The sequence below is a fragment of the Larus michahellis genome, chromosome 1 (genome assembly GCF_964199755.1).
Source record: "Larus michahellis chromosome 1, bLarMic1.1, whole genome shotgun sequence".
NCBI lineage: Eukaryota > Metazoa > Chordata > Aves > Charadriiformes > Laridae > Larus > Larus michahellis.
In genome coordinates, this window is record NC_133896.1 from 31942827 (window position 1) to 31970777 (window position 27951).

Here is a 27951-nt window from a genome sequence, read left to right on the forward strand (position 1 = left end):
GGTGGCGGCGGGGGGGGGCAGTTGTGCGCGGGGGGGTAGGCGGCGCGCGGGCGGCTGTCAGGCGGGCGGCGGGGCCGGGGCCGGGCCGAGCCGAGCCGTCCGCAGGTGTGCGCGGCCGAGGCGGGACGCCGCGGGGTGACAGCCCGGCGGCGCGGCGGCATTGCACAGGTAGGGGCACCAGCTGGCTTGCCAGCGGGTGCGACGGTGTGAGCGTGACCCCCTGGCCGCTTTGCGCATCGGGGTCCAGCTGCAGGGACGCGAGTAACAGGCGCCGCCGCGGCGCTGCCTCCCGTGAGAAGCGGGGTGCCGGGGAGGGGGGCCGTGCCGCGCCGCGGCGGGGAGTCAACTTTCCCCGTGCGGACGGGGGAGCTGGAGCAGGTGCGGGATAGCGGGCGGCCGCGGCTGGGCGGTGGGAGTGCCTGGAGCTCCCCTGCGGCCGGTACCGGAGGCCGGGCCTGGGCGGCGGGGCCCGCTCCTGTGAGGCGGGCGGGGGCGGCGGCCGTTAACGCGCCGCGGGAAGCGGGGTTGGGGGGGTGAGGGGGAGCCGCCCCCTCCTGGGGCGCTTGGACGCTGGGGACGGGATTACTGGGACCCCCGGGATGCCGAAAGTGGGACGCCGTCCCTGGGTAATCCCCTGGCGGATGCTGTCCCCTCGCCATCGCGGGCTGTGCGGGGGGAGAGGCGAGCTGCCGTGCCTTCGTGCTACCGCCCGGCTCCATGGAGGGGCTGGGTGGGGGATGGTGTGTCGGGGGGTGACGCAGGGAAAACCTAATTCCCGGTTTTTACTGGCGGGCGTATGGATTTTGGCAGCGTGGGGGGTGTGGGGAGGATGTATCCGCGCCGCGTTCCTGCAGCGCATCGTTTCAGCAGCGGGTTGCCGTTCAGAGCTGCCTGCACGCCCAGGGGCTGCCGGGCTCCCCCTCCTTCACTTGTTTGCGTTTGGCGTGTGTTTAATGGTGATCAGCTAAAAAGGGATATTTTTTTTTTCCATTGCACCTCCTTGCAGTAAAAATAATAGTGTTTCACTTTGTTTTCCCCTTGCAAAATGCTAATTGCGCTTCTTTTCTGTGTCACTTTTCCGTAAATGGCAGTAATTCTGACTGCCTGTAGTAACACCTGCTGGCGAGAGCAGAAATACCACTTGCGGACATTGCCGTTGCTGAGCTCTGCTAAAAGTCACCTGAAGGGGCTGAGCGTGTCCGTGAATGCGGTGCCTGAGCTGCAGGCTGAGCGAGAGGCTCCTTAGGAATTCCATTCGCTCTATGAAGTGCTGTTTAATTCTGCTTCTAAAAACCTACCGGAGATTATCTATGCAGTTAATCAACTATGCTCCATTTAGTAATCAACTATGACCCGTGAGCTAAAAATGTTTTCATTGCTTATTATATTAAAGCACATAAAAAAATACTTAAAGGGTTCTTCAAGGTTTTAAAAATAAACCATTATGTAATTACTGGTGTGTACAACTTAAGCAAAAAAAAAAAAAGCCTAAAAATGCAGCCACCTACGCAGAGGTGGCTGCATCAAAGGAGGTGTTAACAAATACACTCTACGTAATATCAGTCTTTTGTATAAAATTACATGTAAACCAGTAAAAATAATAAACACAGGGCTTGAACTTGCATAAGAGCAGGAGAAAGCTTTCTGAAATAACCTGAAGTTATAAAAATTCTCCATTTTTCAGCCATTAGTGACTTTAAATGTCTTTCTTGCAGTGCAAATATTGTACAAATCCATATGAAAGGATGATCTTTGGCCATGTCATATAAATAACTGAACAAAATTTCTTTAATAAGAACTTTCCTTAATGTTGCTGGAGCCTGTTGGTAGTATGGAGCTTTTCTTTGTTTGCTACCTATTATCAGCATCATTGCTTGGTCTTTGTGTTTAGTGACACATTGCATCAAAGTATACCTTATCCATCCCTACATTTTCCAAAAAGGAAAAATAAGAAGCTAAGAAAAATGCTTCTGTCCCTGTCCATGTTTGTATTAATCTACAATGCTGTTCTAAAGCAATAAGAGATTTCCAGTTTTACTTCTGACAGACTACAAAAAGTAATGCAAGCTTATAAGCTTATAAGTGCCTTTTTGAGCATGTCTTTCTGATATGGTCTACAGACTACATGATCACATACTGTCTTTTGTCTACTGTCTCATTCAGCGCACGCGATGGATGGAGCTCACTTAACACAATTCAGTATTTTTCATTGATCCCCATGTGAGCCCATGATTTATTAACTCCACGTTACTCACTCTGCTTTGAAGACAGAACTGATAACATCTGCATGGTCTTTGCGAAAGTGCTTATCATTACATGATCAGAATGCCTCACAAATAATTATTAGTTTATCAAACACTGCCTAAGATGAGACAAGACTTTTACAGGTGGTGAACAGAGGCACAAAGAGGGTTAGGTGAAAAGTATTCACTCGTCTTTGATGTCCGATTTGAAATTTCTACAATTCTTGTAAATATGTTTGCTCAAGTTACAACTGCTGCTGCTTTTAGTAACAGTCTTGAGTGCTCCACACATCTGTGAATGCATCTGCAGAGTAGATGGGAAAAAGAGGAATTCACAGTTCATTACAAACTGTGGAAATTTTGGGTTAAATGGTGTGCATGACAGTAAGAGGAATGGGGGAAACTACAAAAGGGAGGACTTTAGTTGTTGAAGCCTTTGTGGAATATTACAGAGCCCCTGTCTCTCTTTCTTTCTGCAAGCCCTGCCTCATTCGCTATACGTATTCCTATTCTTCAGTAGGTAAGACAAAAGTCCTACCTGCACTAGATGTTTCGTAGCATCTTCTGTGCATGTTCATCCCGTGCAATGAGACACGGTAACTTTGAAGGAGGAGTACATGTTTATTTAAATATTGTATAAAAATGTAGACGCTCAAGTGAAGTTAACTATGGTTGCACAGACAACTATGTTTGTCATTTTATAACTTTTGAGTTGTTGATTTAGTAATCTTAATAATATTCTTTCATGTTTTTTTGTGGGGTAGAATGTGCATATGTGTCCCATATACTTCCTTAAAATTAAACTTAAGGGAATTAAAAAAAAAACAAAAACCAACACAGATTTTCAGCCCTCAAAGTTCTTCTTGTGTTACTGTATTGGATCCACAGTGGTTATCAACAGGATTGGAAAAGTTGAATCCTTTGCAAAAGCTCTTGAACTTTTAACATTTTAGCATGATGAGAGTGCAGTCCCATTTGTATACACCAGTGATAAAGCAGAATGGCATAGTTTGTAGTGCGTTTGCACAAGTACTTCTAATAGTGGAAAAGTGGTGAAAGAGTGGAGTCCTTTCTATTCTAGGCTTTAGAGAGAAGGTATCATGGTGGATGAGGGCTCTTTTGCCAGTTTTCTGCAAGTACAGTGCTTTTCACTTCATCCTTTATACAGGTATCCTAATGGTAGTCTCCTTATCCTTCTGTAGCCAGTCTCAGTCTTCATTTTTTAGGTATTCCTGGTCTTGACTATTCCAAATTTGTCTTCAGTTTCTTGTCTCATCCAGTCCTGTTGCTCCTTGCTTTTTGCCTGTCAGCATTCCTTCTGTTTACTTTTCTTTATTCCCCAGAGCTTCCTCTTCTTGATTTGCTACCTCGGTCCGGTGTAGTCTCCTTCTCAGTCTCCAGTCACTTTTTCTGTGCTTTTACCAGACACTGGTCTCAAGTTTTACTCCTCTTCATAGACCATGAGGTGTCTTCTGTTCTTCTGCACTGAAACAACACAGTAATTTCTTCTTAGAAGTTGGTTAGTTTTTGGTACATTTTTAGAGATGCAGGAAAAAGCACAGCATTAACTCAAGGCTTGCCTATGTTGATGGCTTCAAACTATAGTCACTAATATTTTTTGAAGTAAAAGACACTTTTGTTGAAAGAAAATAAGAAAAAAGGATGTGTTTTTCCTCCATTATTCCTTTTAAAAATTGAACTCTTGAATTAGTTTTTCAATGAGGCACGTAAGTATGTGTTTCTCGATATGCGTTGTCAGAAAGCAAGGACAGACAGGACACTTACTTTGCCAAAGATTTAAGTAGTAGTATAAACATTAGAAATGCTGAGCAACTTAAATAGTCCTAATTATGAAGAGACATCAACAATTCTGACTGGAGCACATACTATATTTTTGCTCAACTCTGATAAATTTTGGGGGTTTCTGGGCTGGCAAATAAAATAATTTGTGTTTGGTCTGGGTTTATACTTACTTTTTCATATTATGTTAAGGTTTTGTTACAGCTACTTCAGAGAAATATTTACAAAAAGAAGATGTAAGCCTCTCAACAAACTGGGATCGGAATAAAACTGATTGGTGGAGTTACCACTGCACCATAGTATTTTGTTTATGTAAGACAGTCTTTTTGATGTGATAAAAATACTATTTGCAATAACGTAGTAGCTCTTGTGTCTGAAATGGGGGGCATGGATGAGTTATGGTTTCCACTGCAGACTAAATATTGTAATTAATGTGAGACAATATGTAAAAACATTTTCCTATCTGTGGAATCTTCTTAAGAGCTCATAGGAGTAGTGCAGTGCTGAAATGAAGAAATAGAAATATACATATTTGACAAGTTCTTTGCTAGTATTTATATAATGCTTTTATAATTTACACATAGTGGCCAGATTATGTATTGTTCCCATGTAAAGGAGTCAGCTTGTAGCATGGAGATCATGATGTAGTCATGAGATGCGTGTGCTTTGTATAGCCTTATTGGAAACATCCTGCTTTACCATAGACAATTCGATTTTCTCCAGTTTAGCAAAACAGTTGAACTCAAGTGTAACTCTAAATTGCTGTTGATTCCTGGACAAGCTAGTACTCAAAGTTGTTAGGCATTGTTGAATTTACTGCTGTATTAGTTTCTGCGTGAAATCATTTTTCCTATCCATAAAATTTGAGTAATGCGCTTCATCTTAACAACTGCTAAATTTAATCAAGGAAAGGTGATGATATGTTCAGTCAAGCATTGGAACAGAGAAGTTGTGCAGTTTCCCCTCTTGGAAGATTTCAAGACTCAAATGGATAAAGCCCCCAGCAACCTGATCTGATGTCTTAGCTGACCCTGCTTTGAGCAGGAGGTTGAGCTAGAAACCTCCTGATGTCCATTACAACATAATTTATCCTATGACGTTATCCTGTCATTCTCTGTAAGGGGGAAACATCAGTATACAGTCTGGACAGTACTTCCTGAAAGGAGAAGGACAGCTGTACCAACAGGCAAAATGTTTAATATTTGAATGAAATATTTAATGTTACAGACTGAATTCCCTTTCTAGTTTTCATTGGTAATTGTATTTAAACGTGCTGCCAGATTTGCTGCATGCATTAGGTAGGCTTGATGTTTTATGGGAGATAGTAACAGGATTTGGTCGCTTGGTTAGTTAACATTGGTATGTTGTAACGAGTTGTAGTATTTAAGACACAGTATGTCTTCAGTTTCATTGGAAGAAAGGATCCCTCTTATTAATACAGCTGTTTTATGTTATGAAACTTACATTTTTGAAACAAAATCTCACACACTTAATCTGAATGTAAATATTTAAAACAAACACTGGATGTTGTTAAGTGGAACAGGCTGTTAATGTTGTCTCAGTGTTGTATCTAGTTAAGGTGCTAATCTTTCTGGGAATGATCAGTGCTTGCTGAATGAGGGAGACAACTTGGTGCCCTGTCTCAAGCAGAGGGAGGGGACAACGGAAGAGTGACTGGTTCTAACACATCAGCTGCGGTGAGATGGGGAACTTTGGATTTACCACAACTGGGAAAGAAGTCCATGCCATTTTAAACTTTTGTGTTCTGTAAACCCAGTGATTTTTTGGAGTGCCTGCTTATAATTCAAGTAATTTGTGATGCAGTGATGAATACATAATTTTTTTGAAAGCTGTCTCGATTTTATGAATTTGATAAATTCACCTTTCACATATAGTTTTGTTTTCCCCTATGTCTGTTCTTCAGGCTTTTCATCTTCAAGCCTAATCACAGCTTAGGAGAAATAAAATAATTTATTTTGTTTCCTGTGTGAGAAAAGAGAAGCACCCTTATACCCTGAATATTTCTTAATTAAGACTTCCTTCTAGATAACCGGATTTCTAACTAGTATGCTTTCTTTGAAACTTGAAATAAAGCTGACTTTGTTTCGATAAAGGCGTTCAGTTATCTTGCCAACTTCTCACTGGTAAGACCTAAAATAAAGTTGAAAAGAAATTAAATGTCTTCGTATGTTGAAGATCAAACCTGTATTTTCCTTTACCAACCATTTATTTTGAACTTTATTAGTTCAAAACAAAGTTCACTTATTTTTAGTTCACTTTATTAGTGAACTTCTAAAAGTGCCTAGTAGGATAACTTACCTGTTGATAAGGCTTGCTGTTTCTAGAAGACTCAATGCTGTTGCTATTAGTACTTTTAACTAAAGTATTGCATTTTTTCTCTATGAACATTTTTGAGCAAAGCAAAAAGAAAATAATAAGGATTAAGATAAATAAGAAAGAACAGCTAGAAATATACAGTTTTTGTTTTCTGTATTTCTTCTTGTGAAGAATAAGGCCATCACTATTTTGTACTGTTGCCAGGAGCCCAGCTCCCCTTTCATCAGCTGTCTACAGTTTATTTCTTTTATAAAAATGAACTTTGGAATATTGAACAGTTTCCACTTCGGATTTTCATTATAAAGGAGCTCCAAGGGACACGAGCTGCTGTTGAAATAGATCTTGGGAAGCCGGGCGTTCTGAAATGTTCCTTTTTCCCCTTCTTCTTGTTACTTCCTGAACTCTCTTTGCTCTTGATTTTTATTATACCTTTTCCCTCTGACTTTTCCTGGCCCTGTAATTTTTCAAAATTTTTTAACATATTAATATTTTGAAAAAGTATCCAGTTCTGCCACTTACACTACACGTAGCTGTGATATCCCTGGAAAAGGCATAATCAGGCTATCACAATGGCAAAATTAGTCTACAGCTTGACTGTAATAGGTTGTTTTTGAAAGCCACAAACTAAAGACTGATAAATGTGAAAGTTCAGCACTATCTGAGCTTAAAAAATTATATATGAATTTCTTTTTGATTGCTTTAATTTCTTTTTTGACTCTTCATATAACACATAAGAACTGTGCCAGCTCTAGCAAAAAAAAAAACCAACCCACCAGAAACAACCCACTGAAGAATAATTACTGGAATAGTACCAGTGGCTGACTTCTATTCTAAAAAACTGGGGTGATAGCTCAGTTATACTTTGTTGTTTAAACATCTCCCATTTCAGTTTTGCATCAGGTCTTGTCAGATGGATACTTTGGTTGGAGTTTTTTGTTGGTGTGTTTTTTCATATTTTTTTTTTTTAAGTCAGTGTAGGAGAAAAGGCTTATCTTCAGAGTTACAGAGGGGATTCTGAATAAGATTCTCAGTTCTTTGGCTCATCATCATAGTTCATTGCCTCTCTCATTTCTCGATATTGATCTGCCCCATTGAAAAATAGATTTTTGCAAAATTTACTGATGCATTAACTGAAAAATTACAGTATATGGTAAACAAGTCCTATCACAACCAATTTATCTCAAATTCTTGTCTTCTTACAAATAGCTTATCTGTGTAAACATAGCATTAACAGTTTAGATGAAGAATTAGTTTTCTTTTAAGTAGCTGGTATTTACAAAATAAGAATCTGGAAAGCATTGACAAAACCTAATTAAAATTATAAAAAAATTCCATGATGGAAAAAATGCATAACTGTCTTATGTGACACATTGGTCTGGCCTCATCCAGTTACCATTACATTCACAGGTATTTTTATGCATACATAAACATATCTATATGCATGGTCTTCTGTTGGGTTTTTTTTTCCCCCAGTGCCCTTCTATTTGTTTGAAGACATCGGACTGAAGAAGAAAGTTCTCTCTAATAAATACTCCCAAAATAATGAAAGAAAAGGCAAGCAGTTACTCTCAAGTAGGACCATTTTTAATAAATGAGTTTAGAAGTTACTAATTGGATTATTAAAATGTCAGTGTAAGTAGTACTTTGAGGTAGTGCTTGCATTGTATTAATGAAATTAACGAGAAAAATAAAGTATACTTACTTGGTAATGGATGCTTTTTATTCTTCTGGGGACTTTCCACCAATATGTGCAAAAAATGAGTCATTACTTGAGGGATTTTCTTGAACTGAAGTATTTCTCAGTATGAAATGAAGAAAGTGAAATTTCTTCTTGGAAAAATCATATTGAATATGAATCAGGAGCAAAACCAGTGTAAACTCTCCCTCTGGGATAGTGGAGTGGATAATTGTTTTAAAAATATTAAATAGCTTTTTGTTTTTTATATGATGGTGATCTGTGTTTTATTAGCTAAGAATATTTGAGATGACCACAGTGTTTTGAATCAAAGAGAGCTGATTGCATTTTCATTACCAGCAATTTTTCAGTTCATTTATTATTCGTCTGTGTGATTATAAAATGTAATTTTGGGGCATGGAGGAAAGAGGTTGTCTGAGCAGAAGGATTTTTTCGCACTTAGCTATATAGGTGAGATACAGAAGAAGATAAATCTGACTAAACCAAGTATTTTGTTGTTGTGGAAATGGGAGTTTTGAATCTGCTGCTCAGAATGGCAGAGTCCTACAGAAACTTAAAGGCATAAAGCAAGTTTTGTAGTTAAAACAGCCCCAGGTTTGTAATAAAGCACAGCTGTTCCCATTTCCCCTCACATTCTTTTATTGTAATACATTCTATGGGTTCTCTACAGACCAGCTGACCCAGCCTTCAATGTGGCTGAACCATAAAACCTGTTTTGTCTCATTTCTATGTGATTTTATTTGAAGCGTTCAAAAGATATAAAGACTTTTTTTTTCTTCAGAGTGATTAACTCCAATCCAATGTGACGTTTGTATCTGAAGTTACAGCAGCTTAATATAATTCAGACCTTGCCTGTGCATATACTGTAAGGAAGCGCAGAGGTTTAGGATGGTGTTTTCTTTAAACTAGGACAACTCTGAAAGAACCGTACTTTATTAGTGTAATACTTACATATTATCTCAGTTTTAGTTATATTTGTGTAGCAAGCTTTTGTGGCCTACTGAGTATGTTTTAGCTGATCTTATCCTTGGTGATATTACTAACTGACATTATTTAAACTGATAGTGATTAGGTAAAGCCTGCAAATAGTCACTAAGGTTTCCTATTTGTGGTTTTTTTTTTGTTTTTTTGAACACCAAGCACTCTTTCTGCATCTAGGCTAGTATTTACTGGTACTGGTGTGACAGAAGAAGAAAGTATGGAAAAAATATATATGCCACTGTCAAAAAAATTCTAATATACCACATAAACCAATAAGAACAGGTCACAATTTATTGTTGTGTTGTTATTTAATACTATCACAGCACCTACAGCATTTTATGTTACAGAACTACTCAGCTTTCAGACATTTTTGCAGACCAGCTTGAAGAAAAACTGTTGGATTAATGTAAGTAGAACGAAGGATACAGATCACCTTGAAAAGTAATTTTTATTTCAGCAGTTTGGCACTTGTCTCTAGACAGCCCCTTGCTCAGGTCAGCACTCCTCTAGGTAGAACTATTTTGATACTTGTTTGTGACTGTCTAAACTAAAGCACTTCAAACATTTACGATATTCTTGGCCTATTTTTCAAGTATTTTCATGGTTAATGAGTTATTAATATTTTTTTATAGATATCAGATCTCTTTTTATAAAAGGGGAAAACATTTATCGTATGTATCCTGGTGCGCAACCAGCTAAAGAGCAGTTATTTGGTGGTTTCACTTGGAGACATTGTAGTCTAAGATAATAAAATAATTCAAAGTGAAATATAGTTACCTGTATAGCTAATAAACTACATTTTTGAAGTTTTGGTTTACCAGCAGGGTAATTCCAGTTTAGCTTTATACAACACAGGTCATCATTCCAGAGAGTCCAGGGGCTAATTCTTGCCTGCTCCAGGGGAATCAATTGTTGAATACATGTTCCCAGTAATTTTTTTTTGCTTGTCACTATGTCTTATCTAAAAGTTTTGTCAGAGCACAAAATTCAGTAAGGGCTTTTCAGAGTTAAATATAGGCAGATTTAGATGGGAGGGCTTTGTATTAGCTATTAGCATTAGGTCTTTAACGTTTATCATCTGGATGCAAGTTTTGGTCTGAACTGAGCACTCTCTGGCTGAAGATGTTTACTGTAGTATAGAATAACGATATTTAGTTGTTTGGAGTAACCTTGCAGAATATAGACCCTTGTGTTTCTTCTAAACAGTCCTTCAGGCTGTTGCTAAGCACTTTCATAAAAAGTGTATTTATGTTTGTGGCTTTATGTCTGTTAATATACAGTTTGGGTGTTTTTTTTAATTCTGACTTCCATTGTTTCCATTCTATGGTATTTTTCCCTGAGAATCTGTTTAGTACATGTGAAAAAATGCCAATGTGTGCATTTGGGTAATATTTTAAAATGCTATTTAACCTTCCTGGCAAATAGCAAAATTTTCTGTTGCTGTATATATTATCACTGTTTGTGTTCATGCTTGTCTCTGAATTCACAGCCCATTAAAACTTATAAACCTGGTTTACATCCCAGGTGGTTCTCTCCTCTTCCCTGGAAGTTCTGTCGATGGCCTGGGTAGAACCCCTTGGATAAACCTGATCTTACTCCTAGGGGTAGGGAGAGATGAGAAGCTGGGTCAGAGGAGGTAATAGATAATGAGTGTTAACACACATTTTTTCATTTGCCTAGTGTGTTCTGCAGTTCAGTCTAAAGTTACCTGCATGAGCTTAAATACACGTCACTGATTTAAAATAAATAGTCTGATTTTTGCCCTAGTCTGGATTAGGACTGCTCGTAAACTTAACTGACTGTGTCTCAAAACCAGAGAGTTATCGAAGACAGATTTCAGCAAGTAGTAGGAGTGCAGCCAGTTCTTATGTTCCTGCAGTTGTCATGTTAGACCCTTCAAGATTCTTCCAATTTGGAACATAATTACCTGTGAAATTTCTGTCTGCTTAGAGGTAGTTGTCTTTCAGACTTTGTTCATGCGGAAGGCACCCAAGAACTGGAGGTCCTGACTTGGTCTGTGAACATGTTTGCTGTTAATTAAATACTAATTTCAAAACAGCAGCATCTCAGAAGGTTTGCCAAGCCAAGATCGTGGGCTTCCACTGATCCCAGGATTTAATATGGTACGTAATTCATAATTTGAACTGGAAGCCTGCTGTCTCTCAAAATACCTAAAAAAATAACTAAAAACAAAGAACAAGCACTGTGATAGCATATAAGGACAGATTTTCTTGTATTAAGTCCAGGAACATATAATCAAATCAAAGATGCAAATTAATATAGCAGGGTTATTATTTTTAATCATTATGTGAAGATTTAATAGAAAAAAAATCTGAAAGTCTAATTCAAGCCAAGCAATTCAAGAAACTGCTTGATGATTGAATATACTGAAACTATAGACTATGCTTTTTGTTAAAACCTTTCACTTTTGCATACACAAAATACCCTGTTTTGTAAGTACTTGTAATTCAGTTGTCGCTGTTATATTTTATACAATTTATTGCTCTTCCTATACTTATACATTATAAATGTTTCCACATAAAGATACTCTTTTTTATTTGGCATACTACACACATTTTTGCACGCATTTGTGACTTACTGTATATAATTGGACCACTTCTGAGGGAGGAATTGTAGTCTGCTAATTAATTTATATTTCAGTTAGTTTGCAGGAAGATAGGGACACTTACAAGGATGAGCTTTTTAGTTGCAAAGTTTTGCATTATTGCATGTAGATAAGTAGAAACATCTGTATTCTTGTCAGTCATACCTAGAAGGCTGCCTTAGAAGACAGCTGAAAGCAATGAAGGAATCCTTTATAGATCTGTTTCTTAAATTGCTCATCCAGAGCTTTGGCTTTACATTTTTTTCTCAGTTCAATGTGATATAAAAGCAAAAATATTTGTTGCAGACTTCTAGAAATACTGTCTTATGGTTTCACAGACAGTTGCAAATAGTCCTGTTTTTTTTTGTTTTTTTTTTTTAAATTCTAACTGCAGAAGTGTATATAAACATTACTGTGTCTCTTTTTTCTCTGTTGGTCTACTGACAGTTGGCAGGTGCTAGCTTCCAGTAAGTGAGAGTTGTAAGCTGCACAGCTTGGTAATTGGCATGGAAGTTGGGTAAGGAAATTGCCTCCTTCTCTTATGCTACAATATAGTCTTTTTAAGACAAGTTCTTTTTCTTTTCCTTTTCCAGAGAAAATGAGCTGTTATTCAGTTTTCTCAAAGAAAGAGTGCATACATGTAGGCAGCATGAAGAAAAAGTACTTGTCCTCAGAATGGCTTGTGTTTTGCTGAACCAATCCAGAGTTGACAGTTCAGTCTCAGTCTTTTGAAAACCAGTCTAAGAATGTTTGAAAGTTAAGTGGGTGCCAGTTGGGAAAAAACTTTAGGTGTATCTGTGTGAAATGAGTTGCAAAAGATAATCCTGTAAAAGGAAAAAAAAAGTTATTGGTTTGCAGTTATCCATAGAATGGCTCCTTTTTTTCCTCCATTAAAGATAACATTTCTGTACCATCCATCTGAAAATCATAGAATGGTTTGGGTTGGAAGGGACCTTAAAGATCATCTAGTTCCAACGCCTCTGCCATGCGCAGCGACCCCTCCCACTAGACCAGGCTGCTCAATTATTCTTTGCTTCTTCTTTTTATTTCCCGCTTTCTGGAAGATGAGGAAGAAGAGTTCTCTGTATGCAAATTAGAGGAGAAAATATTCTGAGAATCTATTGCAAGCTATTTCTATAGTTAAGATGATTTGTTAGGAATATGCTTATAAATTAATTTTCATTGAAGCAGCACTTCTGTGTGTCACTCAGACTCAGGCTGCTGTGCAAACATACTTTGTATGACTAGCAATAATAAGGTCCATTAAGTAGGTAAAGAAACGTGATGAAAGACTGGAAAGGGAGAATGGTACAGTTAAAAACATTAAGGCATGTGTGGAAAGCATAGGAATATTTTCGTGTCTTCCTCATTGAACAACCCAGCTCCTCCTGTAAATTCATGGTACAAGGAGTTTTCTTTCAAGAAATATACTATTCTTAGGACAGATGAACAACTGTTCTTTATACAAAATCTATATTTGAAACCATTTAGGAATTTCTAATAAAATACCACTTCTGTCTTTATTTTTTGTTTAAACCAATGTAATTATGCGTGTTGCTGACTGTAAAAGATTAATCTTGAAATTGGTATCAGTAAATGCTAGATTCAGTTCTGACTTGATGAGCGTCTTGTGTTCTAACTTTACATACCTTTGGTGTCAATACTTGATTCCCTCCTCTTAAGCCTGTGTTATTTTGAGTCAGACAATCATAGTCTTACTCATCTGAAAGAACCCCCCACACACACCTTTTAGCAATAAAACATTGATACAGCAATTATGGAACTTACTTTGTTTATATTTTATGGAACTTACTTTGTTTATATTTTATAGACCTAGCTATGTGTGTACTTCTATAGTACAGTTGTAGTTTAATACCACTTGAAGCTTGTTAATTACATAAGAACTGTATTTGTCAATACAATAATTTTTAGGAGTGTTGCCAGTTCAGACTTCACAGGTGATTTAGGATGAGGCTTATGTAATATGAGTTACATTTGTTTGGGTTTTTTTTGTTTGTTTGTTTTGTTTTGTTGTGTTTTGGTTTTGTTTTTTTAAATGGAGCAACAGTGGAGTAAACAGTTGTTTTGTAGGATATTACTGCTGAAAGACATCTAAAAGTGTATTTTGCTTCTAACAGTTATTGAAGATTTTGGCAATGTGTATAGGTACAAATCACAGTGCATTTCAAGTCAGAATTACAGAATTCACAGAAATCTGGCATTCTGTAAACCTAGAGGAGTCCCATCATGCATCAGATAGGAGGTCCAAGAGGAGAATGTCTTCAAGTTTGTAGTACCTTTTCTTCTTAATAGAAGTCTTAAAACATTTCTTTGAGCATATTTTCAGAGACAGCTTAAATTATATGAAGGACACAACCACATGTTGAAAAAACATTCTTCTTCAGGTGTTGTAATGCATGTCAGGGTGTGTAGGAGATTGGTTCCTGATCTCATTTAGAGCATACAAACACTTGTAAATTCTCCTTTCCCTTCTAGGGGAGTGAGTCAGGGAGAGACAGATGCCAATGAAAATGTATTAGAACAACTTTTATTAAATAAGCTTTTATTATTAATGGAATCAAGCTATTATTAAAAGCAGATAATTATTTTCACAGTACATTTGGTTATTCCCTCGCAGTGTTCTCATACCTGCAGGTACACACTGTCACACAGACTCTGCCACACACACAGTCACTCAGAGTCATCCTGGTGGAGGCCAGCCCAGCAGTTTGCTCACCGGGGAGAGCTGGTGTGACAGTGGCTTCTCGGCAGGTGTGCAGAGTCCCTCACAGGGGGGACAGTCGGCAGCACATGCAGTCCTGGTGCCTCTGACGGCACACAGCTGCCTCTGCCACCTTGGATGTGGTCTGAGTTGCACAGCCCTTCCTTGGTGCTGGCTTGTGCTGGTGGCCTCACGCATGCTCAGCAGACTGGGTCTTCTTTCATTTCTTGAGAATACAATAGGACGATAAATCTCCAAAGTGTTTAGCGTTTGGTAGACTTTTACACCTTTCTTCCCTGCATGTTCATTTGCTCTTCCCAGACTGCTGGTTTTTGGTGACTTTCATTCATCCATACCTGTAGAGTCCATTTACAGAAACTCCCAGCGACAGGGTTTTTATGACAACATGATTCTTGGACAAGTGGTACTTCAGTGTGAAACTGCAATGGGATGGGAGGTCATTGACCTGTGAAATATTTTTGCCAACTTTCTTTAAGTCTTAATTTTACCTTTGGAATTGAACTGTTACCAGTTTAAATTTTTAATTTCCTTTTTTGCTTTCTGGTGTACTTCTATGGGAGTTTTATTTGTTCCACTGTGACCAAGTTCAATGCCGTTTTCCAATTCTTATAAAAACAGTAATGAAAAACCTGTTAACACCCAAAGCATTTCATGACAATTTTCTCTTAACTCCTTTTATGCAATTCCAGTGGCACGTGTATTTATAATAACTGAGTGAACTATTTCTGCAGTAGTAGTCATCTTTATTTCAGCATTGTCCTTCCCCTTTCTCAGTCACAAATATTAATAACTTTTTTCCATTTTACTAAACTTTTATAATTCAAAATTCTGCTCTTGAAGCTTGTGTTACTGTGAAACTTTCCAGTTAATGCTGAAAATGGAAAGAAGTTAAATCTAGTGGTTTATCATAACTTTAAGGTACAGTGTACCCTTGGCAGGTCTTGTAATTCCTAGAAAGAAATAGGAGAAAGCATTATGGATTTCCACTGTGATGAGCTGGTTATTAGGTCTGACATTAATCACATGTGGAAGTATGCATTGGGAATAATTTAGCTGACGTCAAGGGAGTGGCACTTGCATAAACCTGATTTTAATGAGCTTTATCTGAAGACAACTTTGAAGATGAGAAGCAATTTACATAACATCTTATTTTGTCCACAAAAGAGTAAATTAATTCAGCTTTTACAGCTGCTATTAATTGGACAGCTCTCAAAGTACTATTTTTTCACTGCAAGAAAGATGAAAAGATCTGAGCTGGCAATGTAAGAACACTACAATTACTATTCTGTCAATACTGTTCGATATTGTTCTATCAACTACTTCTTCTACATAAAATTCTTTTCATATCTATCAACTACTTTTACTACATAAAATTCTTTTCATATATTATATTTCTACATGCCTGAAAAATATCTGAATCCTCTCCTAAGAGGATCCCCTTAAACCTACTGTCTTAGCTACTAGAAGGTCCCCCTAGGTACCCCTATAGATTCTCAGGCAATGTTGGCATTACATACAGAACTTGTAACAGCCGTATCCCATTAGATGATCTCGGAATTTTCTCCTGTACTACCCTATTGCTTTCCATGGATAGCTACGTAGAACAAGGATGAAATTAAGTTTATTGCTTTGCAAAAGCCATTTCACTAGCTCTGTTTCATATGTTGATTTGTCTGCAAACAGAATAGCTGTATTTGAAGAAGCAGTTTTAAATGCTGCTTCTGATCTAATACATTTCATTTCTGATGCTTGCTGAAGGCATCTCGAATGCTTCAGAATGTGGAAAATTTAGTTTGTGCTTTTCACCTCTGAAAAAAATGGAATCTCTTGTGAGTGTTGGCATTAGACATCAAGCTAGTTAGATTTACTGTTGTATAAATCAGGTACGTTATTTCTCTGCTTTTTGGTGTCTGTAGGTGCTTAGCATTTCATATCTCCTTCAGATATAGACTGTAACATAGAGCAATGTTTTAATTTCATTTCATGACTCTTAATTACCTGAACATTTCATTTGGCTCTGATACGTACCTTCAAGCATATTGGCTGCAGAGTGTTCACTTGATGGTTTCACTATATGGGGTTGTCAATTTTATGTGATGAATAGCTCAGTAATTGTGGAGGCATTCCATACTTTGTAAATCTACGGTGAATTATGAATTCTGTTCATTCTTTAAAAAATCTAATTCAGCTTCTTTAGGAATCACTAAACTCTGTTTTTAAATAGAATATTTACAACTGAGTCTTCAGAGAATTTTCTAAGAACCTGCAAGTAAATCAGACAATTAGTCTTAATTAAAATTAACTAAAACCTGTATTCTCACAGGAAATTAATATCTGTGTCTATCTTCTTTTGTTTCCATTTTTGTTCTGAATGATTAAGGTACTGTAACTAAACAGTTTGAATTTGTCACCACTGTTAATATTGACATGTTATGTATAAATATTTGAATACTTCAGTTTGAAAATATTCAAATACTTCAGTTTGTAGTAAGTAAAAATTAAGTTTATTATTTTATAGGCTACCAGAAGGCCATGTAAACAATGCTTAACCAAGGCTACTGTGATATTAATAAAAAAGAAAGGCTATTGTTATTTTGTGATAGCTGCTTTGCGTGTAGTGGTTCTTGGCTCTCTAAATAGTTAAAATTAACATCTATTTAAAATAGTGAGTAAAGACCAAGCTTTAAAGTATTGCAATTGGTTTTATATTGTTATTGCTTAAGGAAAAAAGGTAGTGGCTGTCAGATACCAGGTAGTACCTGTGTTCTCCTAAACTTACTTGATTGATGTGTAAACATAGTGCTGAATATTTGGGAGGGAAGAGGCTTTTTTGGTATAATTTCACTTTTTGATAGTTTTGCAGTATTTTCTGAACTTCAGTTGCATATAATGCAATTCCTCATTTTAGTGTAGTCATTCTGCTTTCTTCTAACTCTTTTCATGTGAGTTATTAATCCTAAAGATTTTTGTTCTGATTTTTGCTATCATAAAGATGCAGAAATTGAATTTATGAAGAGATACTGCTATATTTTCAAATTGCATACTAAGGTTATTTGTTCACTTGGAATAGAATTGAGCATGTTGTTTATAAAGGAATAAGATTTGGGATGGAAAAACTAAAGCATTTTCAACCCAGGTTTGAATGCCTATTTCATGGCTCTTTGAATATTTAAATATATTAATAGATCAAGGGAATGAATGATATCCCAGATGATTTCATCTGTTGCTTGCCACAGAGGCAATATACTCTTTTTGAGAAAAAGCTGAGAGGAATTATATATTTTTTAGTAGGTGAGATCCTGAAAAATTTAGATGTTGTTGTCTCCTACTTAGAAAGTAAAAATAATCACTGTAACAATATCTTGGTTTTATTAAATAGCGGCGGGTTAGCACAGGATTTCTAAAATTCTTGTAGTGATCAGTTACTCAACGTAATACTTCATATAAGGAGCAATATAAGAAGAGGAAGGTGACAAAGAATAGCTGTTACGTGTCACCCTGCAAGGGCTGTTTTTTTCCTGCTTTTGAGTGTCTAATTTTTTTTTTTTTAATGTGAACAGACTCAACCACACCAATTTCTTTCTCAAAATGCCAACCTCCTTGCAGTTTAATGTTTTTTCCATATTTTAATGGAAGTATCTGATTGCACAGTTTAATTTGGAAGAACTCTGAGTCCTTGGCTGGAAAAACTAAAACACTTTCAGGAGAATTGTGAAGAACACACTGACCCCACAGCTACTGTCTGAACAGTGCAAATCTCAATGGTCTTTTAAAAGCAAGTTCCCTTAAACTATTTGCCAGTGTCATTGATCTCCTTTCAGCTGCCTCTGTAGCTTATTTTAGCTCACAGACATACACAGAAGTCTCACCAGATTATCCCCAAAAGACAGTGCTTGCATTTGTTATCTTTCTGTGCACAGTGTTTTATCTCCTGTGAACCCATTTGATACGGGCTTCTGGTCCTTGTATGAGTGATATACCAAGTAACGCCCTTAGATGTTTGGGTGGAGTATTGTGAGCATGCTATTTTTGTTGCTGTACTGTATTTTAGTCCTATTTTTTTTCCTTTTTTTTCCAGTACTTAAAGCTATTGAAAGGTGTAAGCACAGTCAAAAAATAGAACCAAGTTTGAATAATTATTATAGATGCAAAGGAGGAAGAACTCTGCTGAGTTTCATTGCTTGATGACAAGAAGATCTATTTCATTTCAAATTAATAAGTAATGCTGGTTTGGGTTTGGTGCTGGTTTTTTTGTTTTGTTTTGTTTTTTTTTTTTTGCATAATGCAATAGGTTGGTAGTTTTAGAATACTCATTATGTTTAATTTTGAGTAAGTTTTATGTTCTGTTTCAGGATTTTGGTAGCTGTTCAAACGAGCATTCTCTATCGACACATTTGGACAGATCGTTGTCCTGTACAATATGTGCAAGGATGTTCTTTTCTCAGGGACTGAATTTCAGCTTTGACCGTTGAGACTTGGGGATTAAGATCATTTTCCTTCTGATTCAGGCGCTGATGTGGCCCCTGGAGAGTACTCTTCTGGTTATCACTAGAGGCAGTAAATGAAAACTGTAAGATGGAAGAAGTAGGTCATGTTTTATATTCTGGTTTTGAGTTTATTGCTAAGAAGTGGGGTAATAGAATGCATATTGAAACCTCAGGGCATCATTTGCTGGTGCTGATACTGTCATGAGGTGGAGTTTGAGAGGTCACTGGTTAAATATTTGCATGATTTGATTTCATGAGAAAAGAGGTGATGATGATGTTTCAACTTGAATTTTTGTATGATTCTAGTCAAACAGAAGTGGGGTTTGCCTGTGACTTTTTTTCCCTGTGTAGATGTGGAATTGATTTTAGTTTATTTGTCTATGAAGAATTTACTTTTTAAAAGGTATCACCTTTTTAATGACTTCATAACTTCTAGGAAGAACACTTTAGAAATCACTTAAGAAACCTGCCAGTTATGACATCTTTTAATCAAAACCATGTTTTTGCTTCTCAGATATCTCTTACAACAAACAAAAAACACCTCCTGGAATGCTTAAATTATTTTTGTTGATTCAAATAAATTTGAGTAAGCCATCTGAACAACCAAGACCCTACAAGTCCTGAGGCACAAAACATCTCCTGTTGAATTACAATGGATGCATAATAGTGTTATTAAAATATTTTACTTCAAATTTTACATTCCGTTTAAGTATTTGCATGGAAGATTTTGAAATTTATTCAATGTGTGTTTTTTAATACAAGGGAAGGCAATAGGTTTTACGTTATTTCAGCTTCTTAGAAATATATTTCTGTCCTACTGAGTGCTGAGAAATTGAATTCTGTTTACAGACATTGTTTGTGGGATTTAGAAAGAAGTACCATAAAATTGTCAAACAAAACATTCATAAAAAATTAGTTGACTGAAAAAAAAATTACTTATTCCCGTCTTTGTCATAGTTACAGTTTACTGTTTCACTTTCATTTGGCAAGACAAAGGTATAAGGAAAAGATGAGCAGAAGAGTATTTGACAAATGTGCTTTCACGTACTAAATTTGTAGGTGAACAAAAGATACTAATCATACATCTGCTCATTTTGGATAAATGGGAATATATGTTATTAAAGATTTTAAATTTTCACTCATTCCAATTTTTATAATTGAGAACTCTTAAGTATTTTGATTTGACATTCTTCATCTACTGATGCAGGTAGCAGTCGTATCAAATAAACAGATGTATTTTCACCACAGCATATTGTCACCTAGCAGTGACAGAATTTACTAAACACACAGTGATATTGGCTAATTTTCTGATTATCCAAGGCGTTCTCAGAATCAAATAATGGAAGCTTGTTTGAGTGGGGGGTGGGGGGGGAAGGGAATTTGAAGATTTTAAAAAAAAAAAAAGAAAAAGACTTCTGCATACTGCTAATCCTGTATTCCAGCGTGGAGAGCAAACAAACATGGACAACTTAATTTACCTGTTCTAAAGCAATCTAAGCCAATGGTGAAGAAATGTTGTTTTGTATTCTTGTAGTTAGTTTTCTTTATTTTTTTATGGTTTTTTTTATTTATTTGGATATTTTTTTTTTACAGCTGTGGATGCAGCTGCCAAAGATGCTAACCCTCACAACCAGGTGAACTGCATGACAAGAAATTTTTGGTGATTGCATTATTTGGTAGATAAGTACCTATAACAAGTAGTTCCAGTATTTATTGACTGCCACTACCATGTTTAAATGTAAGTTTGTGTATCTGAGTTATCACTTTATGTTTGTTATAAAATTATTATTTTATTATAGTGTTAAGCTAGAAGTTACATCAGTTACTAGAAGTCACATATTGCAGTAGTAGTGTACTAACTACAGCACACTAATGGACAAAAATTTGATATTTTTTACCACACGTAAATGGCAAGAGATTAAAATACACATGCTTCCTAATGAAACTCCGAGCATGTCAGCATGATAACATGCCTTGCTTTGAGCTGTCCTGCTGTTTTGAATAGTTGTGGGAAATGATCCCTTAACACCATCATTTGCTTTCTTTTTTAATAGAATAATAGGATTATGGGTTACAAACTCATGTTACTTCATTTCCTCTTCAGTCTGAGGATAGTTATGATTTTTAGTCAGGATTTCTGTTTCATAATGAAAGCTGCTGATCTGCCTCAAAAAATGGAGAGTGCAGGCTCTGGACTAGTTTGTTAAATACTGCTCTGCCATATGCAAATATCACAACTGGCTTTAATAAGTAGCCCTGTCTGCCAGCCTTTCTTGTAGAGTATCTGATGAACCAATTTTTTCATATTTTCTTTGGGAAATGTCTAACCTGAGACCAACAAAACAGAATAATTACCTGTCTTGGTTGATCTGCTGTCAGGCATCAGTAGATAGCTCGGACCTACCTCTTGTCCTGCTGGTAATTCAGGCTGTGAGAGGCTGTGGGAAAACTTTCAGAAGATTGGATGAAATCTGGGAGGTATTTCAGGAGAAGGGGCACCGGAAGGGTTGTCCTTAAGGAAGATGCCTGTGGGATCTATATTTTGCTATAGTAGAGCATAGGGCATATTCCTGGGGAACTTCCTAGGAATAGCTTGTCTACTTTAAAATAATTTTATATTAAGTGACAGTTTTTCATCCTGTAAGTACAGTTCTTTAATATTTGTGTTAAGTCTCAACTCCTTCAAATAGACCGAAAACATGTATTTACAAAGCCAGTTGTTTTTTTTTTTTAAATACCCCATGCATGAATAGTACGCAGTTTTAGTCATTCCCAAATAGTGCCAAGTAAACTTTATGCTTTATAAATTTTCTGTTTCGTAAGCTGTCTTATTTTTGTCAGCTTCTGTATACAGTGATTACTAAAAAAAAAAAAAAATCCAACCAAAAATCGATGGTTTGCTGTATTTTATAGTATCATAAATACAGTTTTGGAACAAACAATCGTTTTGGAATTGTTATATGCTTTGGTATGCGTGGTTTCAATCTTCTCTCCCAAAGTAATGGGAGGTTTTTCGCCATGTATTTTAGTTGAAGTAGATTAGGTCACTAAGCTAAGCTTTTATTTATAAAGCTAATACAGTGTTGATGAATAATGTGAGGAAGGAAGAATTAAAAATTCCCATAGGTGGAGCGAGTGGTGTTATTTGTGAGGGTGGCATTGGCTCGTTGAGGCTGTTCAGTCTGTAGGCTGACTGGCCAGACTGCAAGTTAAGTGGCATCTGACTTTCCTGAGTAGGAAAAAAATGCAGCCAAGCAGTGGTGTGATGGCTGGAAGCCCCCATGGGGCTGGGCAGCTGCAGCAGCGATCTCCTCTCAGGGGTCCTCCACAAACTGGCTCTGAATGAGGGGCTGTAGGCTCCTGTTGGATGATATCAGGTGTTTCTCATATGGAATCACTTCAGTTTTTTTCAAATTTGTTGCTGCTTCATTATGATCGTCTCGTTCATGTGAAATGAATCTAACTTGTGCGGACCTGTTTCCACTTGTGGGATTTTTTGGGGGAAGGGAAGGGGGATGCGGGTTAGATACTCCAGGCTATGCGGATCTGCCTAACTTTTCCCTCTGGTCTTGGTGGGCTTGGCCTCTTTTGAGGTTAGAGTGTTGTTATACCTGTCCTTGAATTTCCTGTGCTCTGGGCAACATATAACCAACACCATTCCAATGGCAGCTTTCCAGTCATGCTGTGAAAGAAAAATTCCTTCAGGGTGAAAACTCTTCTCTAATGGTTGCCATGGAAATGGAGAACCGAGTGATTATATAGATTAATATCTCAGTTACATGTAAATGTTCTGTAACCTTTTCTGCCTTATCATTTAGGAGAGACATTGATTCTGTAACCACTGGGCCATTAGTGCTTTAAGCTCCATTATAGCTAAGATGTGGGCCAAACCTTTAATGAAGAAAAATCGCTACCTATTTAAATAAGTGGTTTGATTTCATAGACTTGTGTTGGCTGCGCAAGGTTTTTGCAGGCAGAGTTGTTTTTCTGTTGTTGTTGCATAAGGTGCATTTTGTAGTTTAATTTCATATAATCAATGCTTCAAATACTGGACCAATATCCATGGAATATTACTACTATTTTCGCTCTCATTGACATTTCTAGTAAAAAAGACTCCTGAAGAAGAACATTCCAGAGGACCTGTAAGGTAGGAGATATAGCTAAATTGATCATAATTGCCTCAATATGCTGCTTGTTATAAATGGAGGCAGATTATTGTAGTGCATTGTGGTCAGGTAGATGAGTCACAGTACAGTGCTGGAATGTCATATTTCTGCATCCAAGAGAGAATTAAACCTTTTTTTGGAAAAAATGCCCCATTAAATTGTCAACTGGTTTATCTTTAATAAATGCAAGTATTGCACTAAATGTAATTTATTTTTTTTTAATATACTGTAACTTCGTGACATTAGCAGCATAATAGTGATCTTTTGAATGTCTTTCTCCATTTCTGTGGAGCAACTCACATGAAATGTTACCTTCTAAAGATACTTTGATTAATTTCTATGTAGAACAAGGTTCTAACAGCATATTTTTATTTCATTCTGATGCAGGGCTTTTCACTTTGTTCAGTAACAATGTAAATGTACTCTTACACTAAAAGAAAAAAATTACAGAAAAATCCAAACTTACTTTATTCTTACTTGTCATCTCAAAGTTTTGTTTTATAGTTGGATTTATTTATTTAAATGCTGTCTGGATTTACATCAAAGGTTGCAGTGTTTCCATTGGACATGCCAGCTCTTATTAGCCTGTGCACTCCTTTCCAAGAGTGTAATGAGTGAGTCTTCGTGGTTTGGTGCATAAGTCAGGTTAAAGTTAAAGGAAAGTACTTCAAGAATTATCTCAAAATGATAGTTTAATTTGCTTTGCTAGTAACCGAAAGCATTGCTCGATTCCTATTATACTTTGTAGTGATTCTCCTTTCTAAGATTCTTGGGTTTTGCCTTGGAAAGACCAAAAGGGCTGTTGTGTATGAAGTGACATTTCATAATTAAAAATTATTTTCTTGTACAGATGTGACTGTGGATGGAAGTTGATGTCAACAGAGAAGTTAGTCTGGAATGAGAGAATGACTTCTGTTGTACCTTGGAACAATATATATGAGAATGGAGTGTAGGCAGAGCACAGTGATTTTGGTGTGGGGGTCCAGATGTATAGCTCTTAGTTGACAATGATCTTTATTTGAAAAGCCATTGCAGTTAGTAATTGAAATGTTAGCTTCTTTTTCATATGAGCTAAGAATTCATATTGCCATTGTGGGCTTGTTGTATCAAACTTGCATGCTTATTCTTTCCGGATGCTGTATAGCTTTGAGGCAATCTCAGCACTGTCAGCAAAAGCATCTCCCTTTGCAAGTGTATTGACTGTACTGAGGCAAAGTGGATATCATACAAACTCAGTTAGCATCTATATGCTGAGATCACATTGGGGAGATAATGTTCCAAATTATAATGGGCTCTATAGGTCAAGAGCAGCATCCTGAATTTTGTATGGTTACATTTGCTGTGAATCTGAAATTGTGCAGTTCCTCTGATGAACACAGCAAAGTGAGCATTTGAATATTACCAATGAGATTAGATAAAGCTATCAGTAACCAAAGAAAAAGGTGTGTTTTTACATGGAAAAAAAAAAGTATATGTAATTTTCACAAATAGCATCTAGATATTTAATGTCTAGGTCCTGCCATTGCTCAAGTTAGAATCAGAAGCTATTAATTGCATGATTTTTGAAATACTAGTTCTGCCCAGTGTGTAAGTGTGTAGGAGTAATATTCAGTCTTCATACCTCTTGCTGGAGCTGATCTTAGGGACACTTGCATTGTATCTGTACTAAGCTAATCAAAGAGTGACAGGGAATATTGTTGTGCAGGGGAACCCAGTTGCCTATTCTGCTAACTTGTTAGAAGGGTTTCTTGCTAGGACATACAGAAACAATCATGAGTGTAGTTCAGGAGTTAATATAGTCCTGAACCATTTCCCAGAAGAGAGTTTGTGGCTGCTCAAATCTGCTGTATAAAGGATTTCAGTAGCGTGGATATGGGCTGTTCAGCAGCAGTTGATCTCTGTGTCAGCTAATATGGTTCAGGGCATCTTTAATTTCCTAATCTAGACATAGCCATAATAATGTAGAATAACTTGAAGGACATCGAAGGTTAAAAAACTAAAAAAACTGCTGCATATTGTATTGATTAACCAGAGATTTAGGAAACATGACACATGTATTTGAAGGTCTGGAAAATCTTATTTTATCAACGTTCCTTTTCCATCCCTCTAAACAATATTTAGTGTTTCTTGTCTTTTTACTCTGGAAAACTTTTGTCAGTAACTGCATCCTACATTATTCTACAGAAGGCGTTTGTTGGCTTATAAAACCACATAGAATATATCGGGCCACCTGTGATTGCTCCAAGTTAAGGCTTGAGGCAGAGCATTACTTTCTGTGATTCCGGAAAAAATGCCTAAGCCCAGGTGAGTGTGGATTCATCTGTGCCAACAACCTGCTAATCATGTTTCTCTTTGGGACTTTGTCCAGAAGCTGAAGCAAGTTGTAGTGACTCACTGTGGATTGACTCTACGCCACAGTTGATCTTTCACAAGGCATATCCTCCTATGAATAGCAGAACTCTGTTTCTGATTTAAGAGGAAGAAGGGTTTTTTGAGGAAGAAGGTTTTTGAGTTGTATCTGTGCTTCTGACCTAACCACCTTTTAATTAGTCAGTGGCACTGACAACCTGATTTACAGAGCCATGAAACATAATGAAGTGTGGTATCAAAGCGTGCAGCAAACTCAAAATCCAGGTCACACAAACAGTCATGTTGACAAATCAAGATGAGTGGTAGAGTTACAACACCTGGGGAACTGCAGAGCGTACAATAAGGGAACACTACAAGAGCAATCCTTTATAAGAAAAAGGTGTGATAGTTAATTTAAGAGACTGTATTCAAGGGCTAACAGGGGAACTATAGCTATACTGATCATGTTACTTTTAGTGTTTAGATGCAGTGAGATTGGTGGCCAAGCATACACGCTGTGTTTGTAATGAAGGCAAAATTGCACATCCCAAGCCATGAGGAAAAAGGAATGGCTACCTTCTGATCTGCTTGGACCACATCTCTTTTCTCAGCACAGTCCTAAACTGCATTGAGTATCCTGAATATTCTCCAATTCGAATGGAGTGTAGTTCATTGCCCACATGCTGGTCATAAGATTTATGCACGTATTTGTGGATAAAATAGAGTTGCACTTCGTCATTTAATTCCACTTCAGTTTCTTGTTCCCCCCTCCAGTTCTCTAATTCAATAATTTATTTCAAAGTCATGAATTAGTTGCCTAGGGCTTACTGTCTTGGAAATGTGTAGCTCCTAGAGAGCTACGGGTGGTGATCCTGTTGATTTAGGAAGCTGTCATCCCTGTTTTGGGAAAAAATTTCAAAGCAAACTAAATCCCATGGAAATTCAAGGCAATATAGGTATATAACAGCGGGTGCCTATTCCACCATCAGAAATGTTATTATTAGCACTTGTAAATATGCATGAACTAACTTTTAAACTCACTGAATTACGTTAATTGCTAACAAGGCAGTCCAGGAGAATGGGGCTCAACAGTAGCTGCAAAGTATGCCTGGGCTTCTGGGCAAATTCTTGAGCAATTAACCAACAGTTTCTCCCATGCTGCCACACTGATGTTACTGTCAACACAGGACGTAGGTAGTGTAAATATGCTGCAATTGTAATTTTGCATAAATCACATAAGTAGTTTTAGAAATGGTACCGTAAGATCAAAGGGTTGGTTTCTTATGAAAGGATATCTTTCAGCCAAAGCAGATGGGTGTTGTTTTTGCCATAAATTAGGGCTTTTGTTTTGTCTTCATCTTCGGTCAGGCTAAAACTGTAGTAACCAGGACAGTGACACATAAGGATGTTGATGGCATACCCTGATACTAAGAAGACAAATCCTGTTAGTCTGCAAAATTACGCCTAAGGAAAATGATGGGGAAGCTATAAATGAACATTTTGGAATAACAGGGTTCCAGGCTATGTCATTAGTTCATGCATACCTTACCTGTTAACGCACACCTCCCCTTTGTGTATCTGTGGAGTATGGGGTGGGTTTTTTTCCCTCCCATTCAATTCAGGGTAAATAATTCCCATATCCCATTAAACTGTTCAGCTGTGTCATTAATCCTATGAATTAGATGTTCATTTGAAAGCAGTGTCAGCATACAAGTATTGTGAAGTAGGTCACACTAACTTTTCCACTTTCTTAGGGTAAAAAGATTCTCTAAAGCAATGACCTTGAAGCATATGTTTGAACAAAGACTACTCGGGAAGGCCTAATGTAACTGGTACCAAATAAAAAAAAATACTTTTTGGTCCTGGAGAAATTGTTCCAGACTTTAACATTAATTCTGACTGAAAGCACTAGCATTTAAAACAGGTAAAAATCAGGTGTGCTGATGGAGAATCCCTGATGACCCCCAAGATAAGCTATTTGTTCACAACAGATATTGGAAGTAGAATGAAAAACGATGTGAAAGACAAAGAGGATAAGAAACCACACAACAACAATGGATGGTTTTGGTGTATTGTTTCCCACTAATTTCATCATCTGTTGTAGTAGAAGCCCTGGTTTATTGTTGGAGTATCAATGTTTGATTATTTTGTGAACTGGTTGTTTTTTATTGTGTCTTTTGAATTCAGTAGAAGTGTCATAAAATACTTTAGCCTTGCTATGCATTTGTGTACCATTTATTGGTATCTCTGCAGAGCTAGATGTCATAGTAAAGTAGAACATTAGATTACCTAATTAAGTATTTCAGAGGGATATGTGCTAAAAATAAAACTGATAAGTGGTAGCAATTTGCTGTTCTTAACAGTTATAAATGTGTAAAATATAGAACACAACTTCAGGCCTATCCTTGAATAGGATTTATTTTAAGAGCTTTATTTACAGCCTGCATCATCAGGGGGAGTCTTTCAGTGATTTCTTTCAGACTTGGATCAAGCCCAGTAATGACTGAACCACTTGTAATCTCCCAGCACTTTAATTGCCAATTA

At 37.1% G+C, this 27951-nt stretch overlaps 1 protein-coding gene across 2 annotated transcripts in view; it reads left to right on the forward strand.

The window, feature by feature from the left end:
- Positions 1–27: 27 nt before the first annotated feature.
- CNTN1 (contactin 1) overlaps positions 28–27951 on the forward strand; it is a 260047-nt gene continuing 232123 nt past the window's right edge. For both annotated transcript variants that reach the window (XM_074563570.1, XM_074563654.1), the window contains exon 1: positions 28–168. The gene's annotated coding sequence lies outside the window, so the exon portion shown is untranslated. The remainder of the gene's footprint in view (positions 169–27951) is intronic.